Source organism: Rosa chinensis, chromosome 4 (assembly GCF_002994745.2).
Source record: "Rosa chinensis cultivar Old Blush chromosome 4, RchiOBHm-V2, whole genome shotgun sequence".
Taxonomy (NCBI): Eukaryota; Viridiplantae; Streptophyta; class Magnoliopsida; order Rosales; family Rosaceae; genus Rosa; species Rosa chinensis.
The window spans coordinates 16,103,885-16,112,946 of record NC_037091.1 but is presented as its reverse complement, the minus strand read 5'-3'; the positions used below and the strand labels follow the sequence as shown (position 1 = coordinate 16,112,946).

Sequence of the window (9,062 nt, the reverse complement as noted above, 5' to 3'; positions counted from 1 at the left end):
TGTTGATACCATCTTTGGTTGAGAGGTAATCCAACAACTCTCAACACCTCGACGTCCAACAACTTTTGAACTTCTTTCACAGAAGGAAAGAATTGGGACAATCACGTAGCTTCATCAGAGTAGTTAACATATTCGTCTACAGTCAACTAAAACATGGCCGTTAGACAGAATTGTCAAAAGACTCAAAACCATAACTAGCAACTGTGTAATCTTTATCCCAGAAAAAAAAAATCACAGTGTACTAATAATATAAGCTAAAATGAGAAAAGCAGTGCCGAGGTTGGTTCTATTCTCATTTCGAAATGTCATTCATGTGAAATGGCCACAATTTTCAGACGAGATTACAAGTTAGAAGGCTATTAGAGGTAGGATGAAACCAGTCCCAAAATATAAAGCGCACCCTATCGTTACGTTTGCAAGTGGTTGTACCAAAGGTCTAAAAGAATGGGAAAAAAGCTACAAGTCTGTCACTAAAAGGTAGCCACCAGCTGTAGTAGATCTAGGTGGATTGGAACCACCATCCTCTCAAAAGCCCAAAAGGCTTGAGCGCTCTACCATTTTTGAGCTTACAGATCTTGATTTCAAAATGCAATACCAGTGACACTTTCAATTAGCTTGACTAATTACCATCTCGCCTCGACCAGAAATTTGATTGGATCAAGAATGCATTTAGTTTTAATCTTTACATCCTACAAGAAAAAAAATTAACGATGTTTTTAATCAAAAATTCATGACACAAAATTCATACAGCATTGCATTTACAGAATTTTCTAGGTTTATCTATCTCACATGCATATCCCTAAACTTTGCTCCTTTTTATTATTTCCCATAGGTAGATCAACCATTACCTCGATCAAAACCAATATATTGGATCAAATACCATACTAGACTGGTAGCCCAGCTTTTTTATTTGTAAATGAGGGCTTTCAAAATAGTAAAATACTATCTCAAGGACCATCTAGATAACCATTGAGAAATCTGGTAGCCAAAATGGCAAAATGGCTTACTAAGATTTCAAGATATGACAAAAATGGTTGGCCAAAATGGTTTACTCCTTTTGAAAGTAGATGATAATGGTTAAAAAGAATGAAATATAAATGACAAACTTTCACAACAACTTCATAAAAGAATCAGCATGTGAAGGCTGATCATGACTATGAATTCAAGAACAGAACTTTGATCTAAAGTTCATATGAACTGAAAGTGTTTGATGCCCAATAACAAGATGAAACAATAAAAGTACTCCTCTTGAAAGGCTTTTAAACACCTTAATGTCGGAACTGCAAACTACTTGAAATTGACAGCAGCTTCATACCAAAACTAAAGCTGCAACAAATGTCCCCAAGAGGCCATATTCCTCAGAACCAACAACTTGTAATACCAACACAGGACTAGCAAAGCAAACAGCTCAACATAATACACTTGATTACAGAGGATGCATATGCATCCCATATACAATTTTGGCGTTGTTATAAAATAGAGACTAGGATGCAATAGTTGGTGTAACAATATGTACGTACGTACTAGAACAATTTAAGGAAGAAACAGGGTTGGGATTTGTAATGTGGAGTCTTTTGGGGTGTTTTGGATTGTGGAGTAGCTGATGCTGAAATGAAAGCTAGTTCCTGGTTTATATGGAAGATCAAAGATGAAGAATACAAGCAGAATAGTTTAAGTCAAGATTTGGAAAGTAGCTCAAATAAATCTAGGCTTTTATTATTAGGATTCTTATAATTATTAGGATTATTTCTTTAGGATTCTTTAAGGATATTCCTAGTTATTCTAGAATTATCTTAGCCTCCCTATATATAGAGGCCTTTGTAGTCGTTTATTGGCAGATTTGAGTTAATAAAAATTGAAAGTTGTTGCTTCTCTCCAGGTTTGTGTGATGCAACCTAACCTTAGGTGTGATGCCTAAGTTCTCTGGGTGTGATGCCTAGAAACCCTACTGGTGTGATGCTAGTAGTTTTATCCCTTTTCTTCTTAAGTTTCTTATTCTAAAACCCTTTTCTTTCTAACAATTGAGACTGCTGCAAATAAACCCTAGTTCTGCAGTTCTTTGCTACTTGTCCTGCATCATTTTGGCGCCGTCTGTAAACAAACCAGTTTGCTCCAATGTCTACACGCTCAGGGAAATACTTCAGGGGTCGTCTGACTGATTATCAGAGAGATGTTTTGTTACTAAAGATTGTTGAGCAACTTGAATCGATGGACACTCGGATTGAATCAATGAACACTCGGATCAGAAAGTTAGAACATCGTGGGAAAACTTCCACAACTAAGAAGGCAGATAAAGAAGAAGATACTATAGTTGAGGAAACCAACACTGATGACAAAGAAGAGATCCAAGGTGGGGATGACAGTGCCTTCGGCTACGGAACTTATGATCCATCTGATCTAGATGAAGCCTTAGATAACCACAATCTAGCACCTCCTACAACTCAAGCCTCAAGTGCACTTGCTGTCTCAAGTTCTACCATTGAGCGCCTCCAGCTTCACGGGTAGCCACACCCGCAACCATACAAGGCAGCGCCTATCATTCTTGGAAGACCTTGGTTATCTAATCGAGATGTGCACCATCATGGAAAGGAAAATATATATTATTTTCTGTTTCACAAGAAAAAGGTTGTCTGGAAGCCTATGAGGCCAGTTGACAGGGACATGTACAAGAGGAGGACGCTTAGGAAACCTAATGCAACCAAGGAGAAAGTTCTTCACATTCTTGTGTCGAAATGGTTTCAGATAGAACCTGGTGGTTTGGGCAGGGGAGTCTACACCTTTAACTCGCCGGAGTCGAGTCTTTCAACAGGGGGAGAATGATGAAGAATACAAGCAGAATAGTTTAAGTCAAGATTTGGAAAGTAGCTCAAATAAATCTAGGCTTTTATTATTAGGATTCTTATAATTATTAGGATTATTTCTTTAGGATTCTTTAAGGATATTCCTAGTTATTCTAGAATTATCTTAGCCTCCCTATATATAGAGGCCTTTGTAGTCGTTTATTGGCAGATTTGAGTTAATAAAAATTGAAAGCTGTTGCTTCTCTCCAGGTTTGTGTGATGCAACCTAACCTTAGGTGTGATGCCTAAGTTCTCTGGGTGTGATGCCTAGAAACCCTACTGGTGTGATGCTAGTAGTTTTATCCCTTTTCTTCTTAAGTTTCTTATTCTAAAACCCTTTTCTTTCTAACAATTGAGACTGCTGCAAATAAACCCTAGTAAAAGAAGTTTGATTGATCAAAAAATTTCCCAAGATTAGAGTAGGGATTGTTGGATTATTCATATAGCAAGTAAAATTGTTTGCGTTTTTCTTCTTTTGGGAAACAAATGAAGATCCCTGCAACCTCACTACTAGAATTTTGTTCATAGACATCGGTTCTGGACCGATGTTAAACTAATTTTCGACCGATGTCTTAGTGGGTGTAGAGAAAAGTATAGACATCAGTATAAGCGCGTTTTCAACCGATGTCCCAGACAACAACCAACATCGATTCTAAAACACAAATCGATGTATAATCATTATAATCATCATAATCTTATATGTTAACTTTATTTAATTCTTCATATTTTCACATTTTATGCTTAATAAAATATATCTCGAACAATACCTAAGTGAACATTTAAATCGATTACAATTTCAGAAATGATGTCTAATACTGTCGTAGACATCAGTGTTCAAAAACTATTGTTTGTTCTTGGCCATTTTTACATGCATCTTGCCACCTTATTTTCCTAAGGATGATGTATGTGGCCTTAGGCAACATCGGTTACTTTATTAAGAATGATGTGTTGTTGTACAGGGGACATCGTTTTTGTCCATGTAAAACGATGTTTACTAGTTTTATGCACATCGCTTCTTTTGATATGAACTAATGTGTTATTTCGTCGTAGACATCACTTCAGGTTTTTAAAACTGATGTTCTGTGTTTCATGATAAATTGGTTTACTTTATAGTAAATGATTTGTATGTTGACAATAGATTACGTTTTCGTGTTTATAAATCAATGTGCACTGGTTTTAGGTACATCGATTTTGTGGGCACATTTCGATATGTTGGTAATCATGAGACATCGATTTTTATTTTGGTACTGATTTCTAATCTCTAAATTGAGATTGCATGCAAAGTTTGCATCTAGCTACTACTTGGAAAAGAAATACATTTCTCAATATATTAACTCAAGCACATCATCTAAAAATTGAGGCATTCCATTAATTATGTCCAAATTCATGATCCAACATAATTCACAAAACAAAACTGCAAACCTAAAAATGCTAGCGTAGAAACATATGAACAAGTTAAAAGATTAGTCACATTTTTAGTCAAGATAAGGAGTTGCATGGGTACGCCAAACTCAAAGATTTCATACTAAGTGTGCCCCATCAGAACTGCAGTACATTTCTTTTCCTGAATATTCCATATCTTAACCTAGAACAAAACCAAAGAAACAGCAGAATCATTAGTAACTAAACCAACTTCTATACAAGGCAGAATTACAGTTTGATCAACTACTATAGGTCTGGAAAATTGAAATGGTCCAAATAATATCAGAGTATTAGGAAATCAGAACAAGCAAAAACATGAACTGAACACAACAAAATGGGCAAACTCTGTGATTGAAATGCTTAAACCAGATAAAATTACAGGAAAAATTCACAGCACAATGCACACAGCCTACGAAAAACAAGAATTGAAGTAGCTCAAAGAGCATAACAGAGAACCAAAACCAGAATACTGCGTCTGGAACATGACATGAAGCATATAAATATATTGCTGCAGCTCATTAATCATTAGCTCTGAGCTCAGTGCTCAGTGACAGCATTTTTGAACAAGTAAAGCCTTAGCACACTCAACTTTGTATTTACAAGGTCTATTGTACTGCACAGACTCAAGACAGTATCACTTTGCATTTTGGGAATTCACACACGTGTTAAGCCAAATTCAAAATATAGGACTAGAATACAACACTTAAAATTACCTATATGCTGGAGAAAACTAACAGCAAATTAAAGTGCGCAGGAATGAATGGTCTCCATATGTAGCCAACGACTGATCCAAGGGATGTCTCGAAGTTCTTGCATGAGCTGGGTACTCCATCCATCTGTAATCCCAGTCACAATCTATAATCCTTGTACTGTTCAAGAAATGCAATATTAGTGCGACAAAAATGTACATGTAGGACAAGGGAGACATAAACTAAAAAATAAAGATGCATGCACCCACATCCCCACACCACAGGAACACACAAGCAGGCACACAAATTAACTTGAGATATGTGAACTGCGTGCTTTCTTATGGCATAAACACTAGTAGACAAAAATTATAATAGAAATATAACACACACATATATATATATATAGTGTGTGTGTGTGTGTATTTGTTACCGAGAAAAGAAAAAATAGTTTCCACCATGCTTATAAGAACAACATGACAAGCTTAATCTTACAAATGATCCCCCTTCCCACTTCACCACATGTTTTTCCATCATAGAAAGACAAGCATGAAGCCTTCTTACTGACCTTGTTGTTCTTGGCCCAAATTTTAAAATTTGATTCCAAAATACAAAACAATGGGAGGGTAAACCGAAACAACGCCCTTATAGGCAAGGTTAGTTGTCTGATCCCAAAAAGAGCAAATTCTTTCAAAAATAAACAAAAAATTTGCTTTATTTTGGCTGCAGAAAACACTACAGGAAATAGAATGTTATTGAGTTATGAACTTTGCCAGTTGCATCTTTTTCAGCTATAAAAAACTCAGCCCCACAAATCCAATTCATTAGTCCTTTTTGCGTTGGTGTGTGTTTTTGAGGTTTATACCATACCAAATTTCAAGACCTCATAAATCAAACACAAATTTCTACAAGAATCACAAGTATCACCATCATAAAGAGACTCCCTAATTTGGTAATTGTAAAAGTTTCAACACTAAAATCCCATCTTTCCCTGAAGTTTCTCACAAACAAAAACAGAAAGCCCAAAAAAAAAAAATTGAATCAAAAAGAAGAAGAAAGCATACCTCTAAGAACAGCACCACACTGATACATAGAGTAATCAGCTAGCTGAGGAAGAAGATTCTCACACTTTGGGCACTGAACCAACCTCACTTTTCCACCTGAGTCCCCCATTGCTCATAACAAAAGCAACCCAACAAAACCCATAAACCCAAAACAAACAAAATCCCACTGTTGACAGTCAAAGTTAGCAGAGAAAAAACCCAAAACAAAAACAAAAGCTGAAAAAATGATTCAAGGGGTTTGAAATTTGGAATTTGGCGTCAAACATTGATTTAAAATTGAAGCAACTCTTGCAACAAGCATTACATTCAATAAGCATGCAAGAGTATAACACTTCAGTGACTACAATGAGAAATGCAGTTCTAGAAAGATTCAAAAGAGTATTAACAGTTTAGAGATAGTAACAGTTCTGGCTTTCTGTATCTAATCTTTATAAGTAATGGGCATCACCCTTACCTTACAGAGTTTCATTGAGTGCGAGTAAGTGTATATAGCTAACTATACACAGATGCGTACACAAACATACAATCATCCACAACTCCGATGCAAAATAAACCAGTCATAAAGGGAAATTGAAGAGCATATAGTGAATAAGGATAAAAAAGGGACCTGTTTGACGGACTCGGCAATCTCGGGGCCATACCGTCGCCGGGGAAGATTGAATTCAATAGTATACCTTCAAAAGGATGCTCAAATATTGAGTCCACAATCGGGCGTACAAGCTCCGGCCTTAAAAGGATATCTCTGAATCCTGAGATGTGAATTCCAACATATCCCCTGCAGAAAACCAATAATAAACAAATTAGACTCACAGATCACTCATACAATCAAATATTATGATCAAATTTCCAATTCAAAATCAACCAGCCAGAAATAGTTGAAGAATCTTGGGATCAGAAACTTACTTCTTGGCTGATTCGCCTTTGACTTTAGCAGCAGAGTCAGGGGCCTTCTTGTCATCCTGCTCCTAAACCCAAATCCAAGTAAAACTGAAACATAAATAGAGATGAATCTCACTTTATTTACTCTATAACACAGTGCCAGCAATTTCAATAGACAAGGAACAACAGAATCTGCATATTAATAAACAAAAAATTGCAAATAACATGTGTAAGCAAGATAACTAGCTTAACATGCACACAAGCGACAGAGACCACAGTTATGAACCTTATACAACACAAGGCTACGAATAAACTTGACTTCTTCTTCACTACAATGTCCCTCTTCTTATTTATCATCAGGGAACTCTTTCACAGAAATAGGAAGACATATTCGATCTTCTAAGTTCATCAAGTCTTTAGCCCCCACCTTCACGAAAATCGAAATCAGAAACAAAACTACCCCATATAATTGCAACAAAAGCTCTGAGCTCTACCCATTAGTCCATTACAGAACAAAACAAAAGTTAAAACAAATTTCAGATACCCTTAACACATTGATCCATGTCAGATCCTTCTCTTCGAACCTGTGATAAATAATCAAAGCAAACCACTTTCCAATCACCATTCAAGAACCCATTTCCAAAATGTAATGAAACTTCAAAAGACTTCAACCTGTCTTAAGCGAAAGAGCTTCTGAACAAGGCTTCTGGGAATCTCGGGGCAGCACCTGGTGACCCATTTAAGCGCCGTCGTAGCTGAGGAGGTGGAGGGTTTAGTATACACATCTCTGAGAGCTCTCGTCCCAAAGCGGCGCCGTTTACGGTGGCAGTGAACGGAGGTAGAATGAACCACTTTTTGCGGCCCTTTTTTTTGTCTTCGTGAAATGTTTGGGTGGTGGCGTAAGATCGGGAGTAGTGGAAAGGTGAGATGAAGAGCCTATCGCCGACGGATTCGGCGGAGGAGGAGAGTGGAGCAGAGGGTGGAGAAGACCAGAGCAAGCCTCTTCAATTTCTTCGACTCTGCCAATCTCAGATCGAGGCCGGCTCAGGATTCAAAGCTGTTACTTCAATTTCAGATCGAGGTCGGGCTTTCGGCTCTTCAGATTCCGGCGTAGAATGGAGGAGGAAGGTTCGTGAAGTTGATAAGGAGCTCGAGTTTGGGAAGGAGGAGCTCGAGTTTGTGATGCTGGGGTTGAGAATGGATATTAGGGCTTGAGGCAAAGTGAGAAAGTTTTGGGGTCAGGCCGAGTGCTTTTTTTTTGAAGTGTGAAAATTTTAAGTTTTCGTCCCCGCGTCCTTGAATTCATTAAAACACTTAGCGCGTCCACGAAAATGAGGTTCCCGCAAATTTTCAAATAAAACTTTTACCACCGGTCATTTTAAGAACTGTTGTTAATGGTATACATTTAAATTGGTATTTTTCTAAAACGATGTTAACTTACTTTTTTACATCATGTGCAAGTCTAACCGATTTAAATGATGTGATGTAAATGAACAGATTTCTAGTAGTGCCTGTTTATTCCCATGCCATCAATGCAAAATTTTAACTTGAGAATAGGAATCGTGGTGCATGGTGTTGGTGGGAAATTGAACACCAAATTGAAGCAAACAAGGATTACTTAAGGATGAAAGGAAGCAAACAAGGTTAATTGAAGAAAACTTACGAGTGTGCTGTGACATGTCCTTCCACAATCAAAGCTCTTTCTTCTTCCTCTCATCTTCTTCTCTTCACATTAGGGTTTTCTCTTAGAACAAAATTAGACAAAAATTGAATGACTTTTGTAAAAAATGACGAGAAATCTGGACGGGGACGATATTCTTCCTCTAATCTAGCTTCTTCTTCTCCTTTTCAATTTAGGGTTTTCTAAATTTTATTTTGGATATGTAATTGGGAATCTTAAAAAAAAAAAAAAAAAATTCATACAGGTTAATGGATAAGCATGTTACCACTATTAACCCAACCTAGGGTTTGAGCAGAGCGGCGGCGGGCAATCTTCTGTGGCCGGCTGAGATCTAACACCAGCGAGGTTCCTCGTCTGGGCGAGGTTTGCTTAGGGAGGCGCACGTATTAGACAATTAGGGGAGCCGAGGATCGCGTTGACTACTTTGGGTCGACAAATCGGGTTTCTTCTCGGCAGCTTGACGAGAGAGATTGTGTCTGGGATAGGGGAT

At 37.4% G+C, this 9,062-nt stretch overlaps 1 long non-coding RNA gene across 1 annotated transcript; it reads right to left on the bottom strand.

Annotated features, from left to right (window-relative positions):
• Positions 1 to 4,184: 4,184 nt before the first annotated feature.
• LOC112198164 lies at positions 4,185 to 6,998 on the bottom strand. Its single transcript, XR_005810324.1, has 4 exons — positions 6,916 to 6,998; positions 6,620 to 6,787; positions 4,976 to 5,098; positions 4,185 to 4,425 (listed from the first exon to the last, which is right to left on the bottom strand). It is a non-coding gene; the product is annotated as an uncharacterized LOC112198164 (long non-coding RNA).
• Between the last annotated feature and the right edge of the window lie 2,064 nt (positions 6,999 to 9,062).